This window comes from Ranitomeya imitator, chromosome 1 (genome assembly GCF_032444005.1).
Source record: "Ranitomeya imitator isolate aRanImi1 chromosome 1, aRanImi1.pri, whole genome shotgun sequence".
In the NCBI taxonomy this organism is placed as follows: domain Eukaryota; kingdom Metazoa; phylum Chordata; class Amphibia; order Anura; family Dendrobatidae; genus Ranitomeya; species Ranitomeya imitator.
The window spans coordinates 45,601,624-45,621,174 of NC_091282.1; positions in this window are offsets into that span (position 1 = coordinate 45,601,624).

The window sequence follows — 19,551 nt, forward strand, 5'->3', positions numbered from 1 at the left end:
CCGAAGGAAACCCACGCAAACACGGAGAGAACATACAAACTCTTTGCAGATGTTGTCCTTGTTGGGGTTTGAACCCAGGACTCCAGTGCTGCAGCGCTAACCACTGTGCCACCGTGCTGCCCATATACTGTATATATGTGTATTCTATGTGTATATATCTATTCTATCCTTTCTATTCTTAACATGTCAGTGTGATTTTACTGTACACCGGACAGCAATTGCCGGCTTTTCAAAGGACACCGCTGCGTAAAAATTGGACAGCACTCGCATGATGCGAATGCTGTGCAATTTTTTTTATCATACCCATTGACTTATATTGGCGAGTCTCATCCAAGATACGCAGCAATACGCAGCATGTTGCGATTTGTTTCTCAGTCCTATTTCAGTTGAGAAAAAAAATCGCAGATTTCGTGCAAGTGAGTATGAGCCCTCAAACTGTTGCTTCCCTTACATTTTCTAAATTTGGGTCCTTACAAAAAAAATGATGGTGGGGTATTGTCCAGTTTCTGTATAATTTAAGCACGTCTAAGAGACTGGGTTAATACGCGCCACAGACCTATTCAGGCCGCAGCCTTACACATATTGGAACATGGTCATTGCCACTCTAAGGCCTTTACCTGAGGTCTCTAGCACTGTCTGTCACCTGAGTAATACACTCCACAGACCTCAACACGCTCTGGGACATAACCTGTAATTACTCCATTGTCACAGAAGATCTTAGTGTAATGGGAAAGTATTTTCGACAATGGAGGCTAAAGCCCAATCCATCAAAAACGGAAGTCTGTTGCTTTCATTTACACAACGCAAGTGCTAAGACTGAACTCAAAGTACGTTTTGAAGATCAACTTGTCAAACACAACTTCATTCCCAAGTATTTATGCATTTAGGCATAATCCTTGATAGAAGCCTAACCTTCAAATCTCACTTGGAAAAGACAGCACAGAAACTGAAAGCACGCAATAATATTATTCAGAAACTTTGCGGATCCTCCTGGGGTTCCTCCACACCTGTCTTGCGAACGTCTACCCTTGCCTTGGTGGACTCTGCTGCAGAATATTGTGCTCCAGTACGGCTGAATAGTTGTCATGTGAATGCAATCGACAATCAGTTGAACAACTCTATGCGCATAATATCTGGTGCTATCAGACCTACGCCCATCCACTGGTTACCTGTCTTGACCCATATCGCACCTGCAAATCTGAGAAGACAAAAGCTCCTACTTAAAGAATACACCAAAGTAGTGAATAATGAAAATCTCCCAATACATCAAAATATCCAAGAAGTTCAAATACAGCGACTGAAATCAAGACATCCACCCATCCGAACCGCAATTACCCTGTATGAACATTATTTCAATTTAGAAATGGCGTGAACTTTGGGTCAGTTCAGTAGACAGTGAGCCTCAAACGTTTCCTCCCTTTCAAAATCCACCATCAGGCTTCAATCTGCCAAGGAAAACCTGGGTCACTTTGAATCGTATCAGAACAAACTTTGGTGTCTGTGCAGAACTTATGCATAAGTGGGGAAAATCTGACTCTCCTGGCTGTGACTGTGGAGCTGACCATCAAACAATTCAGCACATTGTAGAGGAATGTCCCCTCAGATCTTATACTGGTGACAAGAATGATTTCTATACTGGAAATGACAATGTTATTGCATACATACAGTAGAAAATCTCAATATCCGACTCTGATTTCTGTTCCTTTGTTCTTTTCAATCACTGTTTATCATTTATGTATTCTTATATGATGTTTAAATATATGTTCATACGATTAAATAAAAAAATAAATCTCCATTGTTGCTCAAAACCATGGAAAAGATACATTCTGCCTGGTTGGGTAGTTTCCAGAAGAAGTGCGTAAGCTTGTGTAGATTGGTCAATGGCACTCCTGGCTCTTTCCCTTGAGGAGGCTGCTTCCAAGTAAAATGAGGCTTGTACATGTTCCTGACATGGGTTTCAGACCTAACAGACTGACGACAATAGAGGCCCTCACTTGCATTCACTGTATTCAGAATTTAATTCAAATGCTTTTGGTGTCTGGTAAAATCCAATTATTTGATTACTGAGGGCCAAAACGTAACCCTAACCCTACCACTATACCTAAACCTAACACTATCCCTAACCCTACACTATACCTAACCCTACCACTATACCTAACCCTGCCATTATGTCTAACTCTAGCACTTTCCATATCCATACCACTACACCTAACCCTAGCACTATTCCTAACCCTACACTATACCTAACCCTACCACTATATCTGACCCTACCACTAAATCTAAGCCTACCACTATACCTAACCCAACCACTATACTTAACCCTGCCATTATATCTAACCCTAGAACTATATCTAACCCTAGCACTTTCCATAACCCTACCACTATACCTAACCCTAGCACTATTCCTAACCCTACACTATACCTAACCCTACCACTATATCTAACCCTACCACTATATCTAACCCTACCACTATATCTAAACCTACCACTATATCCTAACCTAGCACTTTCCCTAACCCTACCACGATATCTAACCCTACCACTATCCCTAACCCTACCACTACACCTAACCCTAGCACTATTCCTAACCCTACACTATACCTAACCCTACCACTATATCTAACCCTACCACAATATCTAAACCTACCACTATATCCTAACCTAGCACTTTCCCTAACCCTACCACTATATCTAACCCTAGCACTATCCCTAACCCTACCACTATACCTAACCCTACCACTATATCTAACCCTAGCACTATTCCTAACCCTACCACTATACCGGACCCAACCACTATAGCTAACCCTACCACTATCTATAACCCTAGCACTATCCATGACCCTATCACTATATCTAACCCTAGCACTATTCCTAACCCTACCACTATGCCTAACTCTCCCTGCCATTATATCTAACCCTACCACTATACCTTACCCTAGCACTATCCCAAACCCCACCAGTATATCTAACCCTAGCAATATTCCTAACCCTAGCGACAGCGTCACCACTCAAGTGCCAGTTCCGGGACCCTGAGCAAGTCGGGTGGGCCCACGTGTTATCGGGGACACTAGCACGCTATGGGGCTCATGAGTTGGAGGAGCCCGGTGACAGTGACTGTGAGTGGGTCCCGCCGCTTGCTCAGGGCCCTGGCACTTGCAATACTTACCTCTACCTGTTCCTGCAGGTTCAGTATCTTCCGCATTGTGTATGGAGCAATATATGGGGCTCCTTCTGTATGGAGCAATATATGGTGTCCATTCTGCATGGAGCAATATATGGGGCCCATTCTGTATGGAGCATTATATGGGGCCCATTTCTGTATGGAGCCTTATGTGGGGCCCATTCTGTATGGAGCAATAAATGGGGCCCATTCTGTATGAAGCATTGTATGGGGCCCATTCTGTATGGAGCATTATATGGAGCCCATTCTGTATGGAGCAATATATGGAGCCCATTCAATATGGAGCAATATATGGGGCCCATTCATTATGGAGCAATATATGGGGCCCATTCTGTATGGAGCAATATATGGGGCCCATTCTGTGTGGAGCAATATATGGGGCTCATTCTGTATGGAGCAATATATGGGGCCTATTCTTTATGGAGCAATATATTGGGCCTATTCTGTATGGAGCATTACATGGGGCCCATTCTTTATGGAGCAATATATTGGGCCCATTCTGTATGGAGCATTATATGCTCCCTCACGTAATCTCCGGTCCTCCCAAGACCTCCTACTCTCCTCCACACTTATTCGTAATCCTCACACAACCACCTCCAAGATTTCTCCCGAATATCCCCCATCCTCTGGAGTTCCACACCTCAACACATCCGATTATCCACCACCCTCGGATCCTTCAGACTGAACCCATCTCTTCAGGAAAGCTTACAGCCTGAAATAACCATTCTGCCGCCTGACCACCACCAGAGCTGCCGCCTCACCACCACCCGAGCTGCGACACCCCTGATCTTCTGTCTCTTCCCCATTATCCCATAGAATGTAAGTCCACAAGGACAGGGTCCTCTCCCCTCTGTACCAGTCTGTCACTGTAAATTTGTTTACTGTAAACGATATCTATAACTTTGTATGTAACCCCTTCTCATGTACAGCATCATGAAATTAATGGTGCTATATAAATAAATAATAATAATATGCGGCCCATTCTGTATGGAGCATTATATGAGACCCATTATTCTGTATGGAGCATTATATGGAGCCCATTCTGTATAGAATATTATATGAGTCACTAGATAGTGGCCCGATTCTAACGCATCGGGTATTCTAGAATATGTATTTATGTATGTATGTATGTATGTATATAGCAGCCACATAGTATATAGCACAGGCCACATAGTATATAGGAGCCATGTAGTATATAGCAGACAAATACTACGTGGCCTGTGCTATACACTATGTGGCTACTATATACATACATATTGTAGAATACCCGATGCGTTAATACAGGCCACGCAATATATAACAGTGGCCACACAGTATATAACACAGCCACGTACTATATAACACAGCCCACGCAGTATATAGCAGCCACGCAGTATATAACACAGGCGACGTAGTATATAACACAGGCCATGCAGTATATAACACTGGCCACTTAATATATAGCACAGCCCACGCAGTATATAGCAGCCACGTAGTATATAACACTGCCCACGCAGTATATAGCAGCCACGTAGTATATAACACTGCCCACGCAGTATATAACAGTGGCCACGTAATATATAGCACAGCCCATGCAGTATAGAACACAGCCCACATAATATATAACACTGCCTATGTAATATATAGCAGCCACACGGTAACTAACACAGCCCACATAGTATACAGCAGTGTGGGCTCCATATCCCTGTTAAAAAAATAATTAAAATAAAAAATAGTTATATACTCACCCCCTGGGATCCATCGAAGGTTCGGCGATACGCGCGCGGCTGCCGCCATCTTCCGTTCCCAGGATGCATTGCGAAATTACCCAGATAACTTAGCGGTCTCGCGAGATCGCTAAGTCTTCTGGGTAATTTTGCAATGCATTGCCGAGAATGGAAGATGGCGGCCGGCGCGAGCGCATCGTCGGACGACGGAGGGTGAGAATACCAGATTTTTTTTTTATTATTATTTTTAACATTAGATCTTTTTACTATTGATGCCGCATAGGCAGCATCAATAGTAAAAAGTTGGGGACACACAGGGTTAATAGCAGCGGTTACGGAGTGCGTTACCCGCGGTATAACGCGGTCTGTTACCGCTGGCATTAACCCTGTGTGAGCGGTGACTGGAGGGGAGTATGCGGGCGCCGGGCACTGACTGCGTGGGGTAAGGAGCGGCCATTTTCTTCCGGACTGTGCCCGTCGCTGATTGGTCATGGCTGTTTTGCCGCGACCAATCAGCGACTTGGATTTCCATGACAGACAGAAGCCCCGACCAATGAATATCTGTGACAGAAAGAAGGAAAGACAGAAAGACGGAAGTGACCCTTAGACAATTATATAGTAGATTGGGGCTCATCATACTGTATGGAGTAATACATGTGGATCCATTATTCTGTATGGAGCAATATATGGGGTCCATGATTCTGTATGGAGCAATATATGGGACTCATTATTTTGTATGTAGGACTATATAGGAGGAAATTGACTTTTGTAAAAGATTCACTGCTGGGGACAGTTACTACTGGTAGGGTACATTTATCGATATCCCGTTTACCTGTAATGTTACAGGTACTGAAACCCTGAAACCTGTGGACCCTCGATCACCTGAATCCCCTCTGCTGTATGGTATCATAGAATTTACAATAGATATCACTCATGTAATGTAAGAAGTGAAAACTTTGGCATTGTACTATACCTATATTTATCTGCCGTATTTGTGCATCATGAATCGTGGTATGTGTCAAAGGGGCCCACTGAGACTCTTTCGCCCAGGACTCACGAAAACCTAGAGCCAGCACTGCCTAACCCCACCACTATATCTAACCCTACCACTGTATCTAACACTAGCACTATTCCTAACCCCATCACTATATCTAACCCTAGCATTATTCCTAACCCTACTACAATACCTAACCCTAGAGCTATTCCTAACCCTACAACAATACCTAACATTAGCACTATTCCTAACCCCATCACTATATCTAACCATACAACTATATCTAACCCTATGTTAGGTGTCGAGTTCCCGCCGCTGCACAGGGGGAATCTCGAACCACCTCCGCTGCGGTCTCCCATTCTTCTCCAGCCGGAGTGGAGCCTGTTCAGCAGAGACGTCGGTCCCAGCATCTGGCTCAGGCAGATACTGTGTGCTTGGTTACTGCTGATCTTCCAGGCTCAGCCATTGTAACCAGCACTGATCAGCGGCCAGCAGATGCTCCTGGGACTAAGTCCTGCTTTTCCTCTATTGAGCATGCCCAAGGGATGACCACTCATTGGAGGTTGGGGGTCACATGCTCAGGTCCTGTAGCAACTCATATTGGACCACTAGGAAGGTCCCAGAGAGCTTCCTCTATAAAAGGTTCGCATGGCCGCACGGCCATGCGATAGTATAAATCAGTAATTGTGTGTGTATGAATGTATGTTTGTTCTGGTGAAAGCTCTGAATCATTCCCATCCCTAGAGTTGATGAATGTTTGCAAATGTTGGAACTGTCTAGCGCCAGATAGTGCCATCCAGCACCAGGCACAATCTATACTGCGTCTAACCAGCAGTGACCGCCAGTGCGGTGCTGTACACACTCTGTGCGGCTATCTCCAGTTTCTCCTGATAATCCATCAGTGTAGGGTGGGAACTCCTGCTTGATCCCAGCATCTGACTCAGGGTGTCCTCAGGAGCGGGCTCAATAGCCACCGAGGGTCAGAGTGGGATCAATCACCAGCATAGTGGGGGTGAATTGCGGGGATCCCACTAGTATCCATTTGCTGCACCCTGTGACTGCTAACAGGGCACAGTGTTACCTTTATTCCCTGACCGGGTGACGGAACCCGTGTCTATTCTGGCGTAGTACCGCCATATAGTGCCGCCATTAACTAGCAGCAGGTTCCACTCCTGCATGGTGGACCCCGGGCTGCGAACGCACCTTTACTATCATTATATTTACTCGGTGCATTCCACCAGCCCTAACACCCTATCACTATACCTAACACTAGCACTATTCCTAACCCTACCACAATACCTAACCCTAGCGCTATTCCTAACCGTACCACAATACTTAACCCTAGAGCTATTCCTAACCCTACCACAATACCTAACACTATCATGATCCCTAAAAGCATCCCTCTATTTAATCCTAGCACTATTCCTAACCCTAGCACTATATCTAACACTAGCACTATATCTAACCCTAGCACTATTCCTAACCCTACCGCTATAACTAACACTAGCATCATCCCTAACTCTAGAACTATTCCTAATCCTACTATAATACCTAACCCTAGCATTATTCCTAACCTTACCACTATACCTAACACTAGCATCATCCTTAACCCTACTACTATACCTAACTATAGCACTATTCCTAACCCTACCATATTACCTAACCCTAGAAATATTCCTAACCCTACCACAATACCTAACACTAGCATCATCCTTAACCCTACTACTATACCTAACTCTAGCACTATTCGTAACCCTACCATATTACCTAACCCTAGAAATATTCCTAACCCTACCACTACACCTAACACTAGCATCTTCCCTAACCCTAACACTATTCCTAACCCTACCATAATATCTAACCCTAGCATTATTCCTAACCTTACCACTGTACCTAACACTAGCATCATCCTTAACCCTACCGCTATACCTAACTCTAGCACTATTCCTAACCCTATCATATTACCTAACCCTAGAAATATTCCTAACTCTACCACTATACCTAACACTAGCATCATCCCTAACCCTAGAACTATATCTAACCCTAGCACTATTCCTAAACCTACCACTATAACTAACACTAGCATCATCCCTAACCCTAGCACTATCCCTAACCCTACCATATTACCTAACCCTAGAAATATTCCTAACCTTACCACTATACCTAACTCTAGCACTATTGCTAACCCTACCATAATATCTAACCCTAGCATTATTCCTAACCTTACCACTATACCTAACTCTAGCACTATTGCTAACCCTACCATATCTAACCCTAGCACTATTCCTAACCCTACCACTATACCTAACACTAGCATCATCCCTAACCCTAGCACAATATCTCAAGCTAGCACTTTATCTAACCCTAGCACTACCACTAACCCTAGCACTATATCTAACCCTAGCATAATCCTTAACCTTAGCCCACCCCGTAATCCTAGTCCTAGCCCTAACTCTAGCTATAGTTAGAAAAAAGTATGCAAAACTCAAAATGTATTATAACATTAGTCTTTTTATAATCTTTTTTACATTTTAGACAGTTCTATCAACAAATCTCCGATTTCGCAAAATTACAAGTGAAATGCGAGGTGAGGAAGGAGCTGTGGGTGAGCACAGTAAAGCTTTTGTCAATACAGTTTCTGCCCATGCAGAGCACAGCAGTAAAGATGAATTTGTCATGGGCTGCTGCACTCTGCATAGACAGTGAACGAGAGCTCCATGCATACTGAGAGCTTTGATTTGCTCGATGGCTCTCAAAGTGAAGCAGCCAATAACAAACTCATCTTGACCGCTGTGCTCTGAATAAGAACCTGTGGCACAGACTGAGAGCAGCCGGGTTATTTTAGACATCTAGGTTGCCAGGTGCCCCAATGGGCACTTACTGTGCCTCTGCTATGCTCCAATGAGATGTAGCAGAGGAGGCAGGCATGAATTTGTGCCTTCATAAAGATTCTAATACCCCCCCCCCCAGTACTCTGCTATAAGCCTGAGCAGAGCACCAGACTCTGTCCTACTTGAGTCGCTGCTTGTATTACATGTATAACCGTGCAATATTATATTTTATTTTCTGGTGAGTGCCAAATTTAGTTTTCATTTGTGTCATTTTTCTTCTACTTTGCACCTATATAGACAGTTCAGCATCACTGTTAACAACTTACAACGTTTGATATTGAAAAGAGCATATCAGATTTTTTATGTTCAGTTTTTTGTTTTGTTTTTTACATTTTATGCACTGTTTTCCTTTTTAATATTTTTTTTATGCATGAAGGCTTTTCTATTATCAACTTTTCCTTTTTTTTCCCCCACAGCATGTTTGTGGATATGAGTATATTCTTTCAAGTCTAGGTGACCTACAAACAAATCCTTTTTCTATATATTTTTTTATGCTCTGACATTTTGTATATTGTCCAAGTTTGTACCATTCCTCATGCAAAAAAAAAGTAAATCTATAATTTTCTTTCTGACATCTCTTGACTATTTTTTTCTCTTCCCGAGCCATAATAAATCTGTCTCTTCTGTCTGAAGGTCTGACTGTCAGCAGGTGGTTCTGTCACTCTATTCACAAGTTCTCTTCTTTTTTTGAAGATTACATTTTCTTTTTTTTTTCCTTGTCGAAAATGTCATGATTTTTTTTTTGTACTATGAAAAAAAGAGTTTTTAAAACTTCGAGCAACACTAGGTTTTTTTTTTTTTCACTTGTTCATTCAGATGAGGCTGGTTTGGCACCTGGAGATGTAACATTAGTGTTAGAGACCATCCATACTTGGGTACACCTTGACGTGGTGGTTGGATGGCTTTTGAGTTCTTTGATCAAGAAACTACCTTATCTTTTTAACGTTTGTAGAAATATTGAAGTTCACGTATTCATTAATCGCAGTGTGTCAACGCATCGCGTATGTAGACTTCCATATGTATGGCTCGCTCAAGTTACTCTCTGCTCATAGTGGGGTTTCCAACCCTACTCATTGGAATTCATATTCCATATTTGATTGTATGGTCTTGGGTTGTCTTGATGGGTTTAATAGTTAATTCAAGGTGGAGCTTAAAAATATATATAAAAAACTATGACTGTTTATTGTAACTTGGTAACTACTTAAAAAGGGTCTTCTGTCTTCCTCTTGATCAATACTGTAGGAAGATAGACTTAAAAATTAATTCCACCATTTTTGTCACCTTAAAAATAGTACTAAATAGGTCCTAAAATTAACAAAAAAACTAAATCATTTCTCACTACCCTGCCAGCCTGTCTTCCAATGATCTCCTGGCATTCAATTTTGGTGACCGCTGCTTCCAATCAGCTGCTACTGATTAGGTACAACAGTCTCATTCCGTCCACGTCAGAAGAGCTGGGAAGCTGGTTCTTCTACTTCAGATGGAATGCAACTACTGCATCCAACTGGGAGTTACACGGATGTGGTCACCATAAGACCTGCTGAAAGAAGAAGCCGGGAAACACTGGTAGCAGCATGGAGAGATGTTGGGGGTCTGGTAAGTTGAGTATGTTTTTTCTTTGGACCACCTTTTGTAAACTTATAAGTAGCAATGTCTTATAAGAACCATTTTTTAAATCTTAGTATGTAAGATGGTCATCACAGTGGCTGGGAATTCACATAAAGATACATACAACATAAACATCTCTCAACAGAGTATCACAAAATGGTGTTTTTTTGCAGAGCTGCTCATCTTGTACCATTCATCTCACTGTATGATAAATCAGAAGGAAAGGCAAAGAAGGTCTCTAGTTGTACTGATGACATTTGCTGATTTAAGTAAAGATAAGTAGGGATGGGCGAACCCGAACTGTAAAGTTCGGGACCCTTCTGAGCACATTGTGTTCGGTCACAAGGTCCAGAACGTGGGTTTCCATGGGAAACCCGTGTTACAGTTCGAGTCCAAAGCCTGTAAAAGAAAGAATAACATTAATAATAAACATAATAAATATTATACTTACCTGTCCAGCGACGCATCCTCCCATCCCGCTGTCTCCCGGCCGCATCTGCTTCCGGGCCCACTCATTACCTTCCGGCGGTATTCACTGCATTCGGCAGTCTTCGGCTTTTTCTGGCAGTGTTCATGCCGAGTGCAGTGAATACCGCCAGAAGGTAATGAGCGGCCCTGGATGTAGATGCGGCCGGGAGACAGCGGGATGGGAGGACGCGTCGCTGGACAGGTAAGTATAATTATAATGTTTCTTATTAATTTTATTCATTCTTTTACAGCCCCCCCCCCCCATCCCATATCTGTAGAGTCCAAGTTCGGGGTTTGGACGCAAGTTTGTGTCATCTCGGCCCCGAACTCGAACTTTACAAAAAAACTCGGGCAAACCAGCCCATCTCGATTATCGGGGGTTTGCCCATCACTACACATAAGTAATAAATCAATTAATTAATGAATGTTCACTGTTTTATATTATTGGAGCAGAAAAAAAGAGTAATCCATTTATGATCAAGAGTGATTGATATGGTTTGAAATAATAAGATCTAATTATAATTATTTTTAATTTTTTTGTCTACCCTCTTTATTTTTTACTTTTTTTGAAAGACATCTTGGTATTTCTTATGAAACTAAACTGACCAATTTACTGATAATGTTTGCATTTTACAAGTTTCTTTAAATTCTTTGAAAGTTGATGCCAAAGATTAAAGTGTTTCTTAGAGAAGCTGTCCCATCAAATTTTTTTATCCTCTTAATATATTACAATCATCATATTATACAGCGTCGTGTACTTACAATTGCTCATTTTGCCTTTCTACCCAGTTAATTCTTCTCTTTGCTCTACTCTATGTACAAACAGGAAGTCTCTATTCCCTGCACTTATCATCCCCCCCTTCAACTCCTGACCCAACTGCTCCCTCTTTTGCCCTGCCAGGGACTTTTGCAGTGACTAATGAGTCATACACGGAAAATTGACCTCCTGTTTCTACATAGAGCTTACAAGGTTTCAGCACATTAATCAAGTGATGTCATAGACCTAGTGGAAAAGAGAAGAATTAGCTGGGGAGAAAGGCAAAATGAGCAATTGTAAGTAAACGGTGCTATATGATATGATGACTGCAATATATTAAGAGGATAAAAACTTTGATGGTAGGAGTGCTTCTTTAAATTTTGTCTGTCCCTAGTAGAACTTTTGAAAAAAAAACCCCACAAAATCCGTCAATTACGCTGCCAAAGGTGAGATTGCTGCAGCTGGACTAAAGAAGGAGTAGCTGTGAGGAGCTGGCCACTTAAAGGTTATAAGATTAATGGGCGTAGAGAGGAGATGACAGCTCTAAGGGATGCAAACTTTTTCCAGGACCGGTTGCGTAAATATTATTGTTGTGTTTTATAACAGATTTGCTTGCTGTGTTTTATTAGTGATTTCCTTGCTCATCAGTTCAGCCTCAGGAATCAATGTTTTCATTCAGTGACAATAAGCCGAGGAAGACATGCAGGCTAGATCTTAAGGTACCGTTACACTAAACGACTTACCAACGATCACGACCAGCAATACGACCTGGCCGTGATCGTTGGTAAGTCGTTGTGTGGTCGCTGGGGAGCTGTCACACAGACAGCTCTCTCCAGCGACCAACGATCAGGGTAACGACTTCGGCATCGTTGAAACTGTCTTCAACGATGCCGAAGTCCCCCTGCCTGTGACGTCACCGCTGTGCTCTGCATTACGGCCAGCGCTGACACAGTCAGTGCGGGACGCTGACGGCGGGGGACGTGACAGACATCGGAATGTGAGTACGAACTGTTTTTTTTTTTTAACTTTTACAATGGTAACCAGGGTAAATATCGGGTTACTAAGCGCGGCCCTGCACTTAGTAACCCGATGTTTACCCTGGTTACAAGTGAACACATCGCTGGATCGGCGTCACACACGCCGATCCAGCGATGACAGTGGGTGATCAGCGACCAAAAAAAGGTCCTGATCATTCCCCAACGACCAACGATCTCCCAGCAGGGGCCTGATTGTTGGTCGCTGTCACACATAACGAGATCGTTAGCGGGATCGTTGCTACATCACAAAAAGCATGACGTTGCAACGATATCGTTAAGTGTGAAGGTACCTTTATGCATACATAAGGCCAAACTCAAGATTAGTAATCAAGGAACTCTATCATTCCATTGTTCTTCCAGCCAGTAGTCCCATTGTGTGGATGGGGATTGTAGACCCAGGGGAGCCGTGAATACAGGGGGTCTCACATGCAGCGCTAGGGGATAGGCTTATGAAATATTCATTCTTTTGAGCTAAAAGCAAATGTGTAAGGGGGAGGGAAAAAAGAAACCACATGGTTTACTCTGGCAGGCTGAGGTCCTGGAGCACATGGATGGATGGCCGATGGAGATCGGTTGCCCCTGCTACGGTTGAGGGATTTGTTGTCTGAATTTCACAAACTTTCTTAAGGATTGTTGGATACATGGACATTGGTAGTGTTATTTGTTGTCTGGAGGAGCCTCGACTGTGACTACAGACTAAACTGACAGGAGATACGGAATCTGTGGGCCAACCAAAAGTTGGGAGACAGTGAGGATTTCTTTGATTTGGGGTCATTTTGTGGACGTTGTTCCTCTTACAGGTTTTTTACCAGTACACAGGTAGTTTAAATATATGTCTATTGGTGGCTGTGGGATAATTCAGAATATCTGATAATCTGTACCTTATCAGTTCCCAGTGATCGTGGATTAAAGGATATGTAACCATAATCATATTTAAAGGAAACAAACCGTTCAATACAAGTGAATTAAAGCTGTTTATTTGACATTAATTGCAGAATTTACAGCGCTACCATTTAATGATAGGAATTAAATAATTAAAGAAACCAATTGAAGCAAACGTTGCAGACAAAACATTCATATGTAAAACGGATGGCATCGTAAAATAAAATAAATAAGAAAAAAAAGAGCAAAATACAAAATATTTTTTCAACACTTTTCTGAATTGCTAAAAGTATTCTGTTTTTTTTTTCCTAAGGGTTTAAAGTGCCCCAATATATCGTTGGCTACCCAAATATCCATCTTCAATCAGTGCATTAACAGAAAAAAGTACAGTTGTAATAGGCCCATTTACATTTCATAAAAAAAAAGGTGGATTAAAATATTTCAGGATAGAAAATTACATAAGCCTAACATAAATATGATTCCATACATATAAACAGTAATGCCCCACTATGTACCAAATCAATGTGACACCCTTTGGCGAAACAAAGTAAAAAAAAATAAATCAGCAAATGTACTACTAGTTCTGACATTATAGAAGTTAAAATCAAGATTTGTTCCATGTGAGAGAGATTTTTTTTCATTCTAGAGGTCTAGCTATTCGCCTGGACAAATCTTCAAGTTGTCAGAGCGGTTGGGTTCTGCCTATGCTTTTTTTTCTCTCTTTCAAGAGGTCAAGAGCTTTTTTCCAAACGAACCCCCATGTGTTCACAGCCGTTATGTTCGGTCTTTGCTTTGTTTTTACTTCTAGAGGTCTAGAGCTTTGTCCCGGACAAACCCCAAAGTGTCTACAGCTGTTGTGTTCTGCCTCTGCTTTTTTTTCTAGAGGTCTAGAGCTTTGTCCCGTACGAACTCCCAAGTGTCTACAACTGTTGTGTTCTGCCTCTGCTTTTTTTACTAGAGGTCTAGAACTTTGTCCTGAACAAACCCCCAAAAGTCTACAGCTGTTGTGTTCTGTCTCTCTTTTTTGATACTCTTTTTTTTCTAGAGATCTAGAACTTTGTCCTGGACAAACCCTGAAGTGTCTACAGCTGTTCTGTTCTGCTTTTTTTCTAGAGGTCTACAGCTTTGTCCTACATGGACCACCAAGAGTCTACAGATGTGTTCTGTCTAAAGTCTACAGCTGTTGTATTCCGCCTATATTTTTTGTTTCTCTTTTTTTCTAGAGGTCTATGACTTTGTCCCGGATTAATTGGTAAGTGTCTACAGCTGCTGTGTTCTGTATTTGCTTTTTATTTCTCTTTTTTTTCCCAAAAGTCTAGATCTTTGTCCCAGACAAACTTTTGAGTGTCTACAGCTGCTGGGTTCTGCCTTGCCTTTTTTTTCTCTTTGTTAACTTCCAGTGAGCAAAAACAAAAATCAGCATTATAATTCCTGGCTTCCCAACTATAAAACGAGTTTTAAAAATGTAGCACCAATCTCTGAATCCTTTCAGGAAGCCACCAAATTGGAAGAACCATAATAGAGCAAAATTCAAAAGATTTAGCCCAAAATCTGAATTTTCTATGCAGTTTCTGGAAGTCATTTTCATTACATTTTTATATTTGTTCTTGCATTCTGTTGTGTCCTTTTTGGAAGACTATTATCAGTTACAACTCTCTCCTTTGATAAAAACGACTTATGCGTATGCTTAAAAACAGTCAATGTTCAGGCATAGAGATACTCATCTATTGCTATTAACGTTGCTCATGGTGCAAAAGTTTGCAATGGGCTTTACAACAGGGTTTACTCATTTCTTTTAGGATTCCTCGTTTTATATCCAGCAGTAATCTGACTTAGACTAAACATTTCAAACGTAATAACTTAACTTTTAAACATTTCCATTAAAAAATGTATTTTTCAAGTACCTTGTTTTACCTATTGTTTATTAATTTTTACATACTTTTTACTCTTTTTAAACTCAAGGCTAAATTCACAATCCTGTCGTTTTCATGGGATCAAACTTTTTGGATCGCCACACCTAGTACACCTGCATGCTTATCTCAGTTAGATCGAGTATGCGTGAATTTTCATTTTGGAAAGTGATACAAGATGCTAACCTTGGATATAACTTGTCTCTCAGGAGAACAAAAAGTTTGGGAGATAAATTTAAAAAGGTTTTTACTATTTTTTAAGGGCTTAAGGGGGTTAAAAATAAGAAAAGTTTCTATATTCACCCACTGTTGCTTCGTCGTTGACTTACCACTGACGGTCTTTGTTGACAGGTTGTGGCGTCACCATAACAATGCGCTTGAACCTATGGGGCAAGTCAATGGGCTCAGAGGTCATGTTGATGTAGACAGCATAAGACCATTGAGGCCAGTGTTTGGCTGCAGCCATCAAAAACAGTGTAACTGTGACATCACTGCTGCTGCCTGTCAACAAAGACCAGTGCCAATGGTGAACTATCGATGGCGCAGCAATGGATGGGTATAGCAACTTAGGTAATCTCAATCTTCAAAAAGTCCATAGAATGAAAAAAATTAATAAGTGAAAACCCTTTTAATATATGCCAGATCCATCTATGGTCTCAAACATTTCTAATTTTTTCCTATAATGTGTATAAAAGTCTTAAGATCACAACTGATTCTTAAAACATATTACCCTCCACAAAAATCTCTCTCACATGGAACAAACCTAACAATTGCGTAAATTACAGAAGTGATTTCTAACAAGGTGTTTGGTTGATTAATGTGACCATGAAATCAGTAGTTGAGGTGTCCCATTAGGTCATCTGGGTTCTATGATAATACTTCTTGGCTGACAAGATAATCCTAAGTTCTCATCATTGTTTTCAGTTAAAACTGTAATATGACCACAAGCAAAATTGAGGAATACTAGCATACCTCTCTCAGAGATCAATACTTGGAGCTAGACAAAACTCACAACATGATGAATATCAAAATCAAATTTTGCAATCATATTATAGTTTGTGAACATGGCAACCATATTAAAGAACAAGAATATGTCCTCCAAAGTATAACTCTGGACAAAAACTTAAAATTCAGCTTTAGACTATGACAATCTGTGAATACTGTCTTTCCGGTGATCTCCAACTCGACTCTATCGGGTGGCAGCATGTACTGACCATGTCAACATGATATCTGATCATGTCGTGCTGCCTGCCCAATGCTCCATGTTACATCTCCTCTGTTGTGGTGTTTCTGTGGTAGCTGTAGCATAACAGGCAAGTGGGACACTATGTGACCTCTGGAATGATAGCATTCAGGCAAGTCTAAGTTTAAGGACATAGATCTCCATTGGACTGGCCAAAAACTGAATTTTAAGTACATTTTTTTCCTAATTGACTTCAATGTAACTAAGCATGGAAAATACTGTCCCTTTCTAATAATTATAAAAAAAAGGATTCCTCAACAGAACAACAAAATGACATGCAAATTACAGCCCAAATTTGGCAAATTAAAAAAACCCTCAGATTTGACACATAATATAAATGTATATATTTACGTAAACAATTGAATTTCACATTTTTGGTACAAGTTGTAAAAATCAAAAGCACAGAAAGAAAAATTACAAAGGTTGCATTAAACATTACATATTGGGTTAAGCTTTGCAACTGAAAAAAATTAAGGAAGAATTGAATTTGTACATTTTATACAGTTGGCCCAGTTTTCTGTTGGTCAAACTTTTTTTTTTTTGGCAAATAATAAAAACGATGAATGAGTTGGTTTGGCAGAACAGCAAAGTAAATATCTGTAAAACACCCGTTTGGCATTGAAGTTAACATTCGGAATACTGAAAACAACTGAACCAAAATTTAATATATATATATCAAAAAGTTAAAATTAATACGATTTCACTTGTTTAACACTCACAATCGATAACAGAGATGTCATAAGTAACAGTTTTCTTTGGCGCATGTTTCTGGACCATACCTGTATACATTGTACAGAAATGAAGCTGAATACAAGCTATGGAAGAAAGTTTCGGAACACTGGAAATGTCGATGTATACATCCGTGATTAAGTCTATTTCTTTGGCAAAAAGTGACATATATATTAACACACACATATACAAATATTAACTTGACACTAAATAGGAATTTTCCTAATCAGACAGAAAAGCACGTGAACCTTTGGTATTTTTAGCTGTTGATTTTGACTGCCCCAGTCATATCGTAGTCAGTGAAATAAAAAAAATTGTACAAAAATGAACTTTGTTATTGAATTCTTGAAGCGGAATGGTAAAACAAATGTCAGCATGCAAGATGTGGATCCAATCAATATCAACATTATAATGGTTTATTATGTTACATGCTGAGAAATTTGCATATCTCTACCCAGAACTCCTAAGATAAGAATTTACCTTAACCAGCTAAGCTATCTCACTTTAAGGTATTACGGTGTCGAAAGGGATATTCCAGCCTAGAATGTTAGATTGGTAGGGGTCCGACTGATTACCCATTGCCTCATAACTGGAGTTTGAATGGGTTGCTCAAGCATGTGGATAGCCATTCCTATCGAATTCTAAGGAAGCAATATAAATAGCCAAAAGCTCCAGTGATCGGTCCTTTACCAATCCAACCTTTATCAGTAGATTAGTGATGTTTTAGACTGGGGGAACTTCTTTAGAATAGTCATACATTGATCCTATTTGTTTAGTTTGATGCCATAAAAAGCACCTTATCAACTAAAATATGCTCAGATGTAGAGTATTTTTCATAGAAATGGGACAACTTGTCCTTCACGATACAAGAGGCACCTACAAGGCGTCTCAATGACCACTAATTTAGAACCAGCATCGAAGAAATGAAAACCAATATTTACTTTCATTTCTAATCTCTTGGAATCTCTTACTAATAGAATGATCATTTGTTGTGTCAGGAGATGTATTATGGAGAACTTCTTATTGAAAAGAGTAGACTTCTACTCTTGTGAGACCAATGGCACCTTGATATCTGAGAACTCTCAATTAGAGTTGCTGTGAATCGATTTGCCCAACCTAATCCATCTGCCACATCAGTAGTCTGTGGTCACTGGATGGAAGCCCTGAAAACCCCATCTTACCTGATGGCATTTGTGGGTCTTCTTTTGGTTAGCCTGTCTAATGCCACGTTGCCGCGTGACCTACATGTGATGTCGCGCCATGCTGGCTGATAAAAAAAGAACCGCAAATGCTGTCATGTAGGAAGCGATTCTCATGGCTACTGTCCAGTGGCCAGAGATTACTGATGCCGCTACTGAAGAGGTTCATGTGAATCGATTCACACTAATACTAGTCCCAATGTCTTTAACAATATCTTTAAGGAAGTACCCATTCTTATTGTTAATGTAGGGGAATAGATGGGCATAGTTTTCTTCCTCAGGCTCTTATCGTAACATTATACTCTACAAGGTCTTATGACATGTTTGATAGCACCAATGGGTAGAGAAATGCAGAAGCAGGGTGAAAATTTCTGAGATTACCCAAAGTGGGAACAACGATGGTCACTTCCTATAAATTAGAAATAAATGGCAAAATGGAAACTCTGAAGATAGTCTTTGGTATTTAACTTTTGAATTATGTACATATCATGGTGGCGAAGGGGGCTGAGACTGTAACAAAATGAAATCTTATCAAAAGGTGATACAGTGAAAAAGAAATAGTGGGAAAAACTAATTTTTTCACAAAAAAAATTGATTTTAGGGCCCTGCGTAAAAAAATAGACATCTGACAACCATAATGAAATTTGTTTTGACCCCAATAATGGATCTATTAAGGTAAACAAAGCCAAAATGGTTTTCACAGATGGAGGTTAATTTAAAGCCATTGCCCTATCTGGGATATTTATGACACCTCAACAGGATATGCTCTAAATTTCTGAAAGATGTAGGTCCCAGCATCAGTCTTGACAATTGGGACCCATCGCAACCTATCAGGAATGGAGAGGTGGCCATGACCAAGTGGCTTTCCTCTTTATTAATTTATATAGGAACTCTGAAAATTACACGGCACCTGCCACATTTTTTAGACTATAAGATGCACTTTTAA